The following is a 16927-nucleotide window of genomic DNA, read 5'->3' as shown; positions in this document are numbered from 1 at the left end:
ATCTGGCATACAATATAAAGTTTCTGATTGCAAATAACACTGTAAACACCTGCAAAGCTTAGGAATTGAGTGCACCTGGAAGCACAGCTCAAACCTCCTAGTTGTTCTCCAGAGCCCAGACAACAGTATCATTTTAAAGCAGCAGAACTCCTTCCTGACTTCTGAGAGCTATCAGATTAGCGCCTGCTTTTGAATGTGCTGAAATTTGTTCCCCATGGTTTTGGAAGCTGTTTCCATGTTTAGTCTTGAACATTCTCTAAAGTTCAAGTTTACCTGTAGAACTTACATGTTTTTGTGTAAGGTCCAGGAAGAATTTGAAATCTGCAGCAACTATTCTTTGATGGCTACCAGGCAACTTCAGAACTAAATTTCAGGAGGTAAATATTTTAGGCTTCATCATGCAGTCTTCTTCAGGCAAAACTCCCAGTGAAAATCGCAAGTGGAAGTTTAATCTGAGCAAGAACTGCGGGGTCCCTCCCCAAAAGTGCAAATACACCTAAGTAATTATTTTCATGATTTTAAGGCCAGAAGGAACTATTATTAATGAATGACAAAGGCCATTGACTTTCACCAAGTGATTCCTGCATCAAGCCCTTGACTTCAGATTGAGCTATCTGAAGGGTAGCCAGTTTTGATTTAAAGATTTTAAGTGATGGAGAATCTATTATATTCGAGGGTAAGTTGTTTCAGCTGGTAAAAAATTGAGCCTTATTTCTAGTCTGAGTTTGTCTAGCTTCAGCTGCCAGGTATGGGATCTTGTTATGCTTTTGTCTGCTATATTAAAGACCCTTTGCAATCAGAAATCTTCATGTAGGTACTTGCAGATCACGATCAAATCACCACTTAACCGCTGCTTTCTGATAAATAGATTGAGATTATTTAGCCTTTCACTGTAAGGCAGGCTTTCCAGACCTCAAATCATTCCCGTAGCTCTTTTCTGAATACTTGCAAACTTATCAACATCCTTTTCAAAGTGTGGACACCAGAACTGGACACACTATTCAGTAATGGTCACACTAATGCCATATACAAAGGCAGTACCCACCTACCTACTTGATAATCTCCAGCTTGTATAGTCAAGCATCGTATTTGCTTTTTTTGGCCACCACATCATGCTGGGAGCTCATGTTCAATTGGTTATGGACCATGACCCTAAATCCTTTTGAGTCACTGTTTTCAAAAATACAGGGCCCACCCTCCTTTAACTACCTGAAGGAGGGTCCAATGAGGATGGAGCTCAGCTGTTCTCAGTGGTGGCAGATGACAGAACAAGAAGCAGTGGTCTCAAGTTGCAGTGCGGGAGGTCTAGGTTGAATATTAGGAAACAGTGTTTCACTAGGAGGCTGGTGAAGCACTGGAATGGGTTATCTAGGGGGTGGTTGAATCTCCATCCTTAGAGGTTTTTAAGGTCAGGCTTGACAAAGCCCTGGCTGGGATGATCTAGTTGGTGTTGGTCCTGCTTTGAGCAGGGGATTGGACTAGATGACCTCCTGGGGTTTCTTCCAACCCTAATATTCTATGATTCTATGATTCCTATCAGTAGACCTACACTCTTGGTTCCTAGCTCTATTAAAGCCCCTGTTGTCCATGCAATCCAGATTGCGCTGCAGAATTGTCTTGTCCAAGACATTATTTACCACTTCAATTTTTGTATCATCTACAAACGTTATTATTTAGCACCTGCTTCAATCATCCTTTCTCAGACTGATAGCATCTTACTCTGTGAACAGTCCCACTGAAATCAATGGGAACAGTTGCGTATATGGTAGTAATCAATGGGTTAAATTCCTCTCTGATGTATCTCTACTGATGTACACCAGGGATAGATTTGGCCCACTATACTTAAGAGTGTAACACTGGGCCCTTAGTGGGAATACTATGGCAGAGAGAAACAGGGGAGCAAGTGACAGAAAATAAACTGACTTTCTTGGCATGTACTTAAGTGTGGCCCAGATCATGTTAATTTTACATGAGCAGTCCTCTTAGACTAAATTCGGTAAGGTACCACTCACACCGAAATAACATGTGAAGTCAGATTGAGTGGTGAATGCTTTTGCCAGGGTTGAGTTTGGCTCATGGACATCAATGGGACTATTTACATGTAGATGGCAAACAGCACATGACCCTGTACAGGCAACCAACTGAAATATTAAGTCACAACAAAATCTTTGGCAACAATTAGTTTTGTTGAGAGGTTTGTCTGGACCGAAAAAACAGATTTAATTCTGAACAAACACATTTAAGAACCATAAAGATACCAAATGAAAAGTTGGCTAGTAATGAAGACTGGTGTCCTGTTTTTGAGGTTTATATAAACATTATTGTTACCTACTGTGGTGTACAGGCACCCTTTTGATAGACACTTAAGCATTATCTCAGATAGATATTTGTATCCAACTCTGTAACATTATAATTTCTTTAGGCGAATCACAGATCTGGCTTGACTTCAGGTTATGAAACAAGTTACTTATTACTTCAGATTGCCCAATGTAATAGAACCTCATTCATTTCCATGTCACTAAGATGTACTCTCTATAATGTGGATACAAAAATAGTCTAACTTTCTGCAACAATTTAATGGCAAAATGTTGTATTAAGGTCTCATCATATTAAGACTTTATTATATCCATAAAATAAACCATGGAAGATTTCCTACTATTACATAGCTACACGACATATGAAAGTGTCTATTCACCATGAATGCAGATTTCACAGCTGACATCTTCAAATGGAAACATTAGCCAGGAAGAGAAGAGGGTCCTTTTGAGGCTGAAGATTCAGCAGCAAAGAGAGAGATGACCCCTCACCTCCCCTTTTCCCATTGATACTCTCAGACTATAGGAATCTGGGTCTTATCCTGACTCTCCTCCCCACTAGAGCCATCTGTGGGGAAAGATGGACCCAAGGTTTGCACAGGGGTGTTAAGGGGAAAGGAATTAATGAACATAAGTTCTCTACTTATCACTCCTGTCTGGGGTGGCTCTGAAGCTCCTGGTCCTTGACCATGGCCTGGGAACATATTCCTTCTACTCCTTTTACCTCATGTCCCAAGGACTGGTCAACGTAATATACTGTCTATTTTTGTAGGGCTAGCATGCCCCTTCTGACTGCAAAGTGGATTCAGGATTTAATTTTGCATGTGGAGAAGACAGATGGGAGAAATAGTTCTCCATGTTAAATGTATGTTTTCAAGACTTGACTAACAGATCTAACTATATTCAATGGCAAAAAGCTACATTAATGCAAAGTTATGGCTGGTTGTTGGTTTGACATCCCCTCACAGAACGATGAGTGGAGCAAAACTCAGAACATATGAAAACCAGGATATGCACAATTAAGGATGCCCATGCAACCTTAACTCTGCCCTCTTTCAGCAATGCCCCAATACATCCTGGTAACACACATACCTTTACGCTGCCAACCCCACAGTTGTTGAAATGTACAAGCTCTTCACTGTCTTTTACAGCCCATTTACTCTGATCCACTAGATTCTATCCAACACTATTAAATGTGTGTGTGTGTGGGGAGAGGTAGTTGCACACACCACCTTCTTCTTGCCTTCTTCCAGCAATGCCTCACTATTCACATAGCATATACTCTCACACTGGCCCTTGGCACTGTAAAATTTAGGGGTTGCAAATTCTGGCATCCACTCATACACTTGCCCAGCTCCCCAGAAAGAATACCACACACATACAATTGAAGAATACACACACACACATACCACTTCACTGCCTTCACAACTGCATTACACTTACAGGGTATCATGTCACTTCCATTTAACCATCATGAAAGTATTAAAATCTTCTCATACTCCAGCTAACTGCTGACTTTATCCTTTATAATAAAAGGCCTATGCCTTGCTATTGACATAACATACACAATTCTACATAGAAAGGATGCATACTCATACTGCATGCTGAAGATACACATGCACATTGTCCCTTTCCTCAAAGATGTGAGGGTGTGAAACATAGATCTCCTCATCTCCCAGTCACAGCTCTGTCACTCACCCCAAGGTAAACCCTCGATCTTGCAAACCCACCTCTGCCAAGCAGAGCTAACTACTGCCTCCACCTGATCCTGACCACATTCACTTTACCTGGAGTGCATGCAGATAAATGCTTATGCTGCTCTCATATCCCAGTTTGCTAGTCCCCTGTGCCCTGATAATTACACAGAGCACACAAGTCTGCATAGAAATGATGCATCCTGGATCCTGCAGCTCTTCCCTTTGCTCACGCATGTTGGAGGGTGCAAAACAGAGAGCTCCTCATGCCGTAATCCCAGCTCTGTCATGCATCTCAAAGTAATCCCCACATGTCCTCATGTCACAAACACACCTTTACCAAGCAGGCTCAACTACTGCCTCCACCATTTACTGTAGATACACCTAACACATTGACTGCACCTGGAGTGTATGCAAATAATTCCCATTGGCTACTGCCAGCTCCAGGGGATCAGAAGGAAGGTGTTGTGGGCAATTATTTTCCTTTTTGTCCTTTAGTAGTGTTAGATGGAATCCTTTGGGTAAGAGTGAATGGGTTGTAAACAGAGGTGAAGAGCTTGTATACTTCAGCAACTGTGGGGTTGGCAGAATAAAAGACTGCATGTTAACGGGACATACTGGGACATTGTTGAAAACAGGGCAGAGTTAAGGTTGCATGGGCAATCTTAACTGTACATTTCCTGGTTTTCAGACCTTTGAATTTTGCTCAAATCAGCGTTCTGCGAGAAGATGACATATCACCAACCAACCCTAACTATGCATTAATGGAGTTTTTTGCCATTTAATTTCCTGTTGTTTTTTTTTGAACAAGAGAAGACATGTTATTGTTAGGCGTTAGAAGTCATTTAGGCAGTTGTTTGTATTATGTCCCACAATTAGCAAACTGAACTAGCAGCCCCTCCCACCCTCACATCAGCTGTGCACCACAATCCTTGCTTCAGTTATGCCTTCTGAGCCATGTCCCTGACCTATTCTGTGCATTTACCCCTCTAACCCAGCCCCCTCCCCACGACTGTGCCTAGGCCTCCCCACAGCAAGCAGGGAACACAACTCCTTGAAGTCTTCACTCCCTGGTATACAAACATTTTTATTGCCATTGCTTAACCCCTCCTATGACCTGACTCAAATGCAGCACCTGGAGCGAAGGACAACTATGTTACAGTGGAATAGTGTTGGAATGCAGGAAGGTTGGGGTGCAGATTGGCTGGGGATTGGGGTATACTAGCAGAGCTGAGTGGTGGAGGCAAGTTGGGGGCAAGGTGGTTGAGGTGCACTGGGCAGATCTGGTGGGTGCTCTGCTTTCCTCACTAAACCACAAAACCTCTCTCATCTCCCCTACCATCCCCCTTCTCATAACACATCTCCCCTTGTTGTAGTCCCAATTTCCCCCCACCTATGACTCCACTCATCTACTGCCTAATCACTCACCCCTGCTGGAAAAGGCCACTTGTCTAATTCCCACCCCCACCAAATACTTTGATTACATTCCCTCCAAAACAAAACTGCCACCTCTGACTCACAAATTGAAGCAACCTTCTGCCATTTTGTCTTAGGTGGGGGCTTATGATTAACTTATGTTTAGTTATGTTAATTGAAGGGTGACTTCACAGCAGTCCAGAGGTCTGTGATTCATCCATTCATGATACTCCCTCAGTTTGACAGTAGAAGGCAGAAGAAGGAAACCATTTTGGGGGGACTTTTAACTCAGGAACCCCTTGGTTAAATGACCCCAAATTTAGATCCCTAACTCTACCCTCCTCCCTCATGAGGCTCACCAAATTTTAAAACAATCCCATTAATGGTTCACATTTTAGAGCCCTTACAAGAGTTTAACTATAAAGCATACACAGTGGCTGGAATGGAAACCTTCTAGCCCTATGTCTCTATTGGCACACGTGCAGTGTAAAACCATACATTTTCTTAAATGCTGTTCTCAGATTGGATCCTCCAAAGATTTAGTGGGTGCCATGTACTACCTTGAGTACAGTTGAAGAGACTGAGACCATTTTGACCCACTTCACATCAATCCTTTGATCTCTAGGTCTCCTTAGCCAACCCACCCTCCTAGAAATTTTTACAAAAATAGATATTTTCCCCAGGCTTATATCTCTGGAAACCCTGGCTCAAGTTACTCCAAATTTGGGTCCTTAACCCTCCTGCACCCACCTGAGGCTCACTAAATTTCAAAGAAATCTGACTATCCATGTCAATTTCAGAGGACTTGGACATGTTGACCTTTAAAGAGATATCTTGACTTAACCTTAATTATAGTGGTGCTCCCGTGGCACTTTACTACCAGTCATGGACAGATTAGACCGAAACTGTGACTGACATTCATCTTCCTGGCAAGAAGAGAGGTTATTTTTCAGTGGTGTAGCTTGAGTGAGCTACATTGTCTTTCCCTCAGGAGTGAAGATTAGTGTCATAAGAGATAACTGTTATGTATGTTATATACATAAAACCACTCCCTCTACCCCCACCACTCCTCTGGACTGAAACATCACTGACAGAGAAAGTGCTTGGGTGGTGTAGGAATTAGATGTCTCTAAAAATGGTCAAAACTTTTAATCAGTTGTGAATTATCTCACCAGCAAAATAACAATATATTTGAGTTAAATTACAAAAACGGTAAAAGGAAAGACATTTCTCTCTATGTATATATTCTAATTCTATATCTATCTATTAGACAAATGTTAGAAACTGATATAAGTTAAAATATTTCTGTACTGGCCATAGCTAAACTTAGATACAACATCTAATTTACAGTGACGTCTTTCTTTAACAAGTTTTATAAGAGGGATGATTTAAGTCCAAGGAAGTCGGTGAGTCATCTGCACGGTGGGCCACTGACTGAGCTAAGTTTAGAATCAAAGGGAAGTTAGGCTCTTTTGGTTCTAAGTTTTACCATTACATCTCTTTGCCTCTTTTTTTTTTTAGTATTCTCTTTGTTTATTTAAGAAAAGTCTTGTCACATTTCCTTGGTCTTTGTTGATTTTATACATCTCTTTGGGATTTTTTGGTTTTTATTTGGTAAATTACAACGTTTCATTTAATACACTAATTTTGTTTTTTTAGAGGAAGCTACTTTGGTACTTTAAAGATGGTATTGTGATGTGTCTCTGTGTTTTTCTAGAACTATGATAAAAAATGAAAATGAAAAAGCTGAGAATTATCCTGTTGGTGTTGGCAGCAGAGAGACATTTTTGTGGGTAAAAAAATAAAATCACATTGTCTGCCTCACAGAAAACCAAACAACAGCTCACTCTCAACCCCCCAAGCCTTCCTGTGAGCAGATGATTTTTCTGCATGTTCTAAGAGAAAGTCTACATATGCTGTATAAGGCAAAACTCACTCCCTTTCTGGGATGTGCCTTTAACAAACAAATAAACAATAAGACAATAAAGTACAGTCCAATCTTCCTTCCCAGGCTGGCTGCTCCTAGGATTCCATTCCCAGATCAACCTTAGGACTTCTCTGCCTCAGTCCTAAGATCCCTTTGTCAATATAGCCTGGTTCTTAAACCTGCTTCCTCTCCGTATGTTCCTTCCAGAGAGTGAGGTCACCCTCTCAGCTCGGTATTGCTGGCATGTGTTACAGGACATGGCTAGCTTTAGCCTCTGTTTTCAGGACAGATGATTATGTCCTGGTCCATCCTTGGGCTTGTCCAACCTTTCCTACTCTCCTAGGTCAATAAATACTCACATGAACATGTAAAAAATTCCATACAGTTTAAGAATATGTATGTTTAATCATCTTTGGTTTTATTAGCTTATGTGATGCACTTCTATATTTTGTATCGGTTTGTGGCAATCATAACCTAGATAAAAGGTTAGTAAGCCAGTGACTTTGTGATTTTTTTTTTAAATTCCTCTTCTCATGGACAGTAGTTTCCATTGAAAGGAAGCATTTGTCAGATCCCCTTTGATCTGGTTACGCTAAGTTGTACTTACATTTTATAACACAGTGACTGCAATTACACTGCAGTTACACTGCAATTACAGTGTAATTACACTATTGCTTAGGCCTTTTAATGACAGCAGTCATTGCTAAATCTCATAACAACAGGGCTAACTACATGCCTGAAAGTAGTTGCCGTGTAAATATAATAAAATTAATGTAGATGGATTCTAAAAACACCTGGATTTAGTATAAAACAAAGGGTAATAATAAATTGTTCAGTCATGTATTAAAGCTGCCAGTAATGGTCCAGAATCTGATATCCTCTCTCATGGGCATTGCAAAAATAATCCCATTTAATTGAATAGGACTCCTGTAGAGTAAGGTGATAATGGGAGTAAAAGTGACAGAATCTGGCCCATGTGATTTAGCAATAATTAGTGATCAAATAGCACACAGTGTAACTATTCTATAATTACAGTCACTGTCTGCCAAGCTCTGATATCCTTACTCATAGTGAATAGTACTTTACTCCACAAATGATAATAATAATCCCATTGAAATCAATGGGGCCACTTAACATGGGTAAGGGCATCAGAATCTGACCCTATCTTACCAAGTTGCCCATTTTCAACGTGTGCTATATTTTCTTCTTTGACAACAGTGGTTCCCATACTGTGTGTCGCCAAGTTGGAGAAGTCTAGTACTACCTTGTGATATCATAGTGAGCTAATAGCAGTGTGATAAGATAAATGCCTCCTTTAATAAAAAAGAACAGTAACAGTAGTGTATAAATGTGTATAGAACTTCTCTATAATTCCAACCTAATATAAATCTCTGAACACATGGGAAATACACTTCCTTTGGACACATTTGTGACCCTATCTGCTGATGCAGAGAAGTAAGGGGGGTGTCAGATGCCTGCTGTCTCCCTTACATGGCTACACTTATTGCAGATAGCAGAGAGGGTGGTAGCCTCTATGGGGTTGCTAATCTCAATCCTGTACAGGGGGGGTGGGGAATGGGAAGGCAGGACAGGCGGTGGGTGGAACCTTTGCTCTGCCCCCTAGAAGGCACCAGTCCTCTAGTGCAGCTGAACTTTGTGCCAAGTATAGGACTGGTGCAGATTACTGACCCTGGAGCAGGGCCGGCTCCAGGCACCAGCAAAGGAAGCAGGTGCCTGGGGCGGCCAATAGAAAGGGGCAGCATGTCCAGGTCTTCGGCGGCAGCTCAAGAGCTCCACTTTAGTCTTCGGTGAGTCCTTCACTCCGTCTCTTCCTCTTCGGCGGCAGCTCAATCGTTTTTTTTTTCCGCTGCTTGGGGCAGCAAAAAAGCTGAAGCCAGCCCTGCCCTGGAGAGACTGAATCTCTGTGAATCACAGTCTAATCTCTGGTCTGCTTCAGTGTTTGAGCAACCATGTACTACCTATTTCTTGGGGTCTGTGGGAAAGCAACAACTGAGCTTTTCATTATCATATATTAAAAATCAGTGGAGAACAGGGAAAACAGTGGAAACAACATGCTCTAATAATAACATTGGCTAAAATAAGACCTTTCTTTTTTTATTATTCACTTTTGATTCAGACATGATTGTTTACTTTTTAGAGCTAATTTAGATTTTTCACTATGACTTACAAATGGTATACATAACCAAGGCAGATATTTTGATGTATCTGGAACACTGACTTTTGTTTCTATAAACAATGCATCCTGACACAAATGTCAGTAGAAAACATTATATGCTAATTCAGCGGTCTCATTTTGAAGGTTAGCACTGAACGTCTGCAGCTAAGACATGATGAAGTCATTCAGTGTTTCAAGATTCTCCTTCTATAAACTGAAAGCAAACATTTGCATTCTAGCCTGAGTAGATCTGTAACTTTAATAAAGATCTTGTGAACAGTTTCACTAAAATAGTAAGGAAAGTACAGCCTCATATACTGAATGGAATTTTTGCCAAAAATGTATAGAAACACACTGATATGTCTGTTTCTGCTACAGTCTCTTGATCATGACGTGTATATATAAACTCCTTCGTTTTCAGTTTAAACTGATTTTTATAAAAAAATATCCCTGGTTTTACAAAAAGTATTATTTGTTTTTTTCTGATTTTCACCCCACTTTTGCATCATTCAAATATATAAAAATAAATTGTTTTATTAGGAAAATACATGAAATATATGTTTTAATGTAATACATTAGTCTGTGTACATATGCAAAGCTGTCTGTTGAAGTAAGGCTATGTATTGGTCTAGAAGATGCACACAATAAACAAACAGGCATGCATGGGAGATCTGAAGTGTCTGTGCATCTGAATGTACTGATGAATCTCATGCCCACCACATACCCATTTCACCACATCCACCAAAATAACCCCCCCGATATTTACCCAGAAAAATTATTAATAGTTTTTCAGCTGTTTTTGTTATACAATAAATAATATTTTTTTTATACAATAAACACTGATAAATTCCCGGGAAAAATTAAATAAAATAAAAATTGAAAACAAAGAGCCCTATATATATAGTCAGCGGCAAATATATACATGTATGTATGTAATTACACACATACGTACACAGCTTGGTATATATTAATAGAGATGAATGGGTATTAAAATACCATAGACACTCAAGTATTTGCAGGCACCATCAAAATACTAGAGTATTCAGGATATGGCCTGTTTTTCAGAAGTACTGAGCACCTGTGACTTCCACTGAAGTCAAAGGGAACTGTGAGTACTTTGCATTTTTGAAAATGAGGCCAATCGAATTCAGTACTGAAGTCTCATCAAATGCAAAATTCCCATTGACTTCAAAAGGAGGGTGGCATGTTGAACAATTGGGTTGCTCTCATAAAAATTGGGTTGCTCTCATATATATAGCAATATGGAAGTCACTGAAATTTTGCTAAAATAACTGCCTTTCTCTGGTGACAGGTTTCAGAGTGGTAGCTGTGTTAGTCTAACAAATTTATTAGAGCATAAGCTTTCGTGGACTACAGCCCACTTCTTCGGATGCATATAGCTATATACATCCGAAGAAGTGGGCTGTAGTCCACGAAAGCTTATGCTCTAATAAATTTGTTAGTCTCTAAGGTGCCACAAGTACTCCTGTTCTTCTTTTTGCGGATACAGACTAACACGGCTGCTACTCTGAAACCTGTTTTAGTCTGTATCAGCAAAATCAACAAGGAGTCCTTGTGGCACCCTAGAGACTAACAAATTTATTTGGGTATATGCTTTCGTGGGCTAAAACCCACTTCATCGGATGCATGGAGTGGAAAATACAGGAGCAGGTATAAATACATGAAAAGATGGGAGTTGCCTCACCAAGTGTGAGGTCAGTCTAACGAGACAATTCAATTGACAGCAGGATACCATGGGAGGAAAAATAACTTTTGAAGTGGTAATGAGAGTGGCCCATTTCAGACAGTTGACAAGAAGGTGTGAGTAAGAGTAGGAGGAAATTAGTATTGGGGAAATTAGGTTTAGGTTTTGTAATGACCCAACCACTCCCAGTCTTTATTCAGGCCTAATCTGATGGTGTCCAGTTTGCAAATTAATTCCAGTTCTGCAGTTTCACATTGGAGTCTGTTTTTGAAGTTTTTGTTGTTGAAGAATTGCCACTTTCAGGTCTGTTACTGAGTGACCAGGGATCTCCCTGATCTCTCTGGTCATTCAGGCCTTGACTACACTTGGGGATTCACAGTGCTGCTGTGGATGTGCTGCCGCGGCAGCGCTGTGAAGCGCTAGAGAGCTCTCGCAGCGCTGCAAGTACTCTCCGAGGGGAATAGCTTGCAGCGCTGCAGGCGCTGATTACACTGGCGCTTTACAGCGCTGCACTCGCTGCGCTCGGGGGAGGGTGCGTTTTCACACCCCTGAGCACAGCAAGTTGCAGCACTGTACAGCGCCAGTGTAGCCAAGGCCTCAGGATGAGGAGGACATGGAAGGAGAGAGCAGATTTCTCTTTCAGAAGTCCTGTTCTCTTCCTTCCCCCCTAGATTTTGTCTTTGGCATACAGTATAAGAATTCTCAGTGGGTAATTGCAGCTGGTATCAGATGTGTGTTTCCAGTTCTTGCCTTCTCCACAGCAGCTCTTTAATTTTTTCACAACAGTTGTCTCAGTGGAAGTGGAGAAGAAGGAAATAGGCATCCAGAGCCTCAGCTGTTGGTGCCTCCTTATGGGACTGTATCTCTCCACTCAGTAGTTACGATTTACATTGGGGCGTTCTTCAGAAGATGGTGGCCTTAGTTTTTCAGTGTCTCATTTCTGCTTATGAGAAACATACAGAAAGAAAAGAGATGGCAAAAATGCTTCATGTTATGTGGTCGCCCGCCACTGAGTTCAAAATGAACACTAATATAGCTAATAAAAATACAGGCACAACCTCTTGTGAGATCTGTACTCCAATGTTATTGAAAATGAATTGACATGAGGTTGAGGTGGGGAGCAAGGTGGTAGAAGAGCAACAGTAACAGCAAAGGTTGGAGAGTGTTCATCTAACTCAGGTTTTCTTATAAAAAAAAAAAGAAAAGAAAAAGAAAAACTTAAATAACCTGCAGGACCTGTGAGATTCATAGATTATAGGACTGGAAGGGACCTCAAGAGGTCATTGAGTCCAGTCCCCTGCCCGCATGGCAGGTAAATAATTAATGGAGATATCCCATCTCCTAGAACTGGAAGGGACCTTGAAAGGTCATCGAGTCCAGCCCCCTGCCTTCACTAGCAGGACCAAGTACTGATTTTGCCCTAGATCCGCAAGTGGCCCCCTCAAGGATTGAACTCACAACCCTGGGTTTAGCAGGCCAATGCTCAAACCACTGAGCTATCCCTCCCCCAGAGCAAAACCCAGTTTTCACTGTGCCAAACTGCCAATTAACTTATTAATTGAACTTATTTTTCTGTAACGTTTCCATTTAAACAGTGTTTGATGTATTGTTAAACTGTGTGTTATTGCAGGTTATAGGCCTATGGTAGCTGTTTGGAGGAGGGCGTGTGCTACAACAGAGAAGATATACATATATACACACAAAGAAAATGTGTGAAAAATTGTAATGGTGAGTTCTAGGTACAACTCTTGATGTCCGCTATTACAAGATGGCAAAACAAAATCTATGCCCAACGGACCTGATTCTCATTTGTATTAAGGATCCTCTATATTAGTCTGCAAAATAGATGGGCCTTAAACTGAGTGTAAATGTAATTTATACCTAGCTGAAGGCCCTCTTACACAGCCAGAGAAGTGTAAAGGGGCCTTAATGTAAACGAGAATCAAGCACAATGTGTTTAGATAGCAGAGATTACAATATAAGTCTAGACTGGCAGTCCTGAATTAACCTCCCTTCATATGTGCAACAAAACACAATCTTCCTGAAGTCAATGCATGCCTCCCCACCCCCAAATAAATGCTTCTGTGCACAGCCCAAGAACATGCAGAATGAAAGCTATAGTGTAGTGCTGTAACTAAGTCAGCAGTGGATGTGGTGAGGCTGTATTATAACCATCCCATAGGGCGAATAAGTCACGACACGAATGGACAAGTATATTCAATTCACTAATGTGGAATGTTGCCTAGTATCACCACTCCACAGAAAGTATTATTAGCACCATCATAGAGACTACACTTAGAGAAATCATACTACTTTATATCCATTTATTAATTGTGTTGTGGTAGCACATAGGAATCCCAGTCATGGGCTGGGCTCCCATTGTACTAGGTGCTGTGCAAACACAGAACAAAAAGATGGTCTGTGATGGGATGTTCACCCCTCACAGGATTAGAAGGGGTTAAGGTGGCCAGGTAGGCCAATTAATTGCCCAGGCTGCACTGGAAGGAGTAGCCAGGGAGCAGGGAGTTGATTAAAGGAGGCTCACTTGGGCAGGAATAGGCCTATAAAGCCCAGGAGTTGAGAACAGACAGGGCTGCTGGGGAAAAGGGCAGTCACTCCCTGGGAGGAAGGAGCTGGTTTGGAGCTGGTACTCCCAGAAGAGGGGTGGGGGGGAGTCCAGGGAGAGTAGAAAGCAGTTCAGGGAAGGAGCAGTGAGGGATGAGAGAGTAAAGCCCAGAACTGCTGAGCTGAGGGTCCCTGGACTGGAACCCGGAACAGAGGGTGGGCCCAGGCTGGCCACTGGGGAAGTGGCATTACCAGGCTAGCACAGGAAAAGACGTCCTGGGACTGTGGCATAGAAATATTTTGGGTAACCCCAGAAGGGGGAAACTCACATGGTGACCTGGCCGGAGAGCTGAGGGCTGAAGCAGATGCTGCAGTTCCTGGAGTGAGGCGGGTCTACGAGGACGTCAGGAGAGGCACCACCTGAAGAGGGTGCACCAACTGGCAGAGCTAATCCCTATGACAGCCAGCAGGAGGTGCCACCGTGGTGAATGGACCCCATGACATGGTTTCTGACACAAGGAGCTTAAAATCTTATTCATAAAATGCACTTAATTACAAAACGTCTCCAGGGGCCTGGAAACAATGTAATACACCACTATAGCACATTCTGACTTCTTAAAACAAAAGTATAAAATATGTTTCTTAAATCAAAAGTAAAATAAATTACAATGTAAAAAAATTAAAAATACAGGCCCTCAGTTATACTTTCAGATTCATCCACCCAACTCCTTCCAATCTCCTCTGGAAAAAGCCTGAGGAAAGAGATGGACTTTGAACCATGATCTTAAAGGGATCATACTTAGGCTATGGCACACTGGCAAGGGAATTGAGTTCCAGAATCAAGGACCCTATTGCAAAACCCAAAGACCAGCCTCCTAGCATTTTACCTTGAGGACTGTTAAATCAAAAGTCTCAGTGATTGCAACTGTCATGGCTGCTTGAATGAGGCAAGGCGCACAGCACAAAGACTGGCAGGATCAAGGCCATAATGTGGCAATGAGTCTCAGCAGGGTGTGGTGCTACGCAAAGTTGTTGAGTTCCAGTGCAAGAGTGAGTGGAGATTATTCCTGGGCACAAGAATTCAATTTCCTAAAACATTTCTAGGGTTTGATATTTGGTTTTGTTCCACATCAGGAAACCTTTCAAAAATGTTCATGCAAAACCATAAAGAAACCTACCCCCAAACAGTAAATATACATGGATCTTGCTTCTGGCTGCCAACACTATGCCATTATACACTTACCAATATGTCTCCTGGGTCATGATAGTTGTGGTCGCAAGCTGATGGTTTGGTAGACAAATTATTTTCTTTACTTTTCTTTCCAGCTAAACCCCACACAAGCTGGTGTCTGCTTCCCAGGCCGAAGGAATACAACGCAAGTCCTCATTTATCACTTCTGTATGTGAGAAGAATGACATCCTACTGCTCCAAATGTAATTTATCCTGCTGTACAGAGTGATGGAATCCGCAGCAAGACTTAGCAGAAGCAAGATCTGACTAGTGGACTTGGCAACAATACGGTGTGTGTAACTGCTCACGCAACCATCCTTATATAAGTAGTGCAACAATTGCTATTCTGTATATTAATGTTTGTTACACAACAAGCCCTTTGAAATGTGAACAAGAATCTTCCACACAGTGTCCATGAAGATAAAGAAAGATATAGGGCCTTGTTCTCTGCTCACTGTGGTGTAAATCGGAAGGAACCCTATTGTACTTGCTGGAATTGTATCAGTGTAAAGTGCAGAAACAAGCTCTTTCATTACATAACAGAGAGGCTTTCTATTAACTCGCAGACCTGGCAGCTTAACTGCCCAGTTTCAACAGTACTCAAGTCTAAGGACACCAAACACATGTCACATTCCACAAAGCTCTTATCTCTGCATTCCCCAAGTAGATAGAATCTATTGGTATAAAACACTGCCCCCAAATGTCCAGTTTGCTTGGATCATGAACTGTTTTGCCTAATTCCATGGGCCAAGCTTTCTGCTGTGTCTTGGGCGCTGCTTGGCTGTCACCCTCTGTGGATTTACAGAAAGATTGTGTAAAAGGAAGACTTTTCCCAAGACTATGTATATGAAGAAGTGATAAGGCTGAACTTTTAACTTGCTATGGAAAAAGGCTTTTGGTGAGTGACTAACTCTTCAATAATGACATTCACTCAAATGCTACTAATTTGTCTGCTGACCTTGTTGATCTATTAGATTTTTGTTAGTGTGGGATAGGAAATCCTTTGAAGCATTGTAGACACCTGTTTCATACCACACTTAACCCTAGGCCATATTAATAAAAATTTACTTCACAAAGACCTTCTAGTTTCATCCATTTTAATTTTTTGCCTTTTAGGAATAGTGCTGATACCTGAAGGTTAAAGTTTTATAACTGAGAAAAGGCTGATACCTTCAAGCTATGTTAGTCCAACTGTTCATTAACTCCAACCAGTAGAGTCAGTCTTAATAATGTTCTACCTTTTGCTGAAGGCCAATTTCAGATGTGTTATCAGCCTACTTTACCTTGCCTAATTTAAACTTTCTTTTGGCTCTCCAGCAATATAAATCCCTTTTCATGTCAGCAGAGGTAATATAAGTGGGGCTAAGGAAGTTTAGGTGTAAGTCTCATTTAGTGTCAAGGAATCTAACTCCACCTCTGAATTTGGCCCTGAGCTCTTGCTTCTGCTAACTACCCAGTGGAATTTGTTGTCACTGTCACATATTATTGTCACATATCTTGAAAAAAAAAATCAGATACTGGTGGAAGGTACTGGGCACACAGCAAACCCCAGATTGCTGCTGCACTTGCTCTCCACTGGTGAGGGGGTATTGACAAAGCTTGAAACTTGCATTCCCTGAGAGAACTGCTGGAAAGCCCAGCTGAGGATTGGGCTACAGGGCAATCATGCCTGTAGCGGGGTGAATGCCCGCTCCAGCCCTGAAGGGGTTGGAAATGCCCTGCAGAGGGCTGGGGCTGTGTAAAGGGGCAAAACCCTGGCTGATTGGGGAAGTGGCTGCAGCTGGGGCCATGCCCCAAACTGAGCCACTCAGCCTTATAAGAAGGCCAGGGTAGCCAGGGCCAAGCAGTCTCCCTCTGACAGGAGAGAGGGGCAGGCAGGCAGGCAGGCAGGCAGGCAG

General features: G+C 41.8%; 1 long non-coding RNA gene across 1 annotated transcript; it reads left to right on the top strand.

Moving 5' to 3' along the window:
• Positions 1-12861: 12861 nt before the first annotated feature.
• On the top strand, positions 12862-16105 carry LOC135981695 (uncharacterized). The gene is made up of 2 exons (XR_010598831.1): positions 12862-12961; positions 15125-16105. It is a non-coding gene; the product is annotated as an uncharacterized LOC135981695 (long non-coding RNA).
• Positions 16106-16927: the final 822 nt, after the last annotated feature.

This window comes from Chrysemys picta, chromosome 2, assembly GCF_011386835.1.
Source record: "Chrysemys picta bellii isolate R12L10 chromosome 2, ASM1138683v2, whole genome shotgun sequence".
NCBI classification, from domain to species: domain Eukaryota; kingdom Metazoa; phylum Chordata; order Testudines; family Emydidae; genus Chrysemys; species Chrysemys picta.
This window is presented reverse-complemented; position numbering and strand designations above follow the sequence as displayed.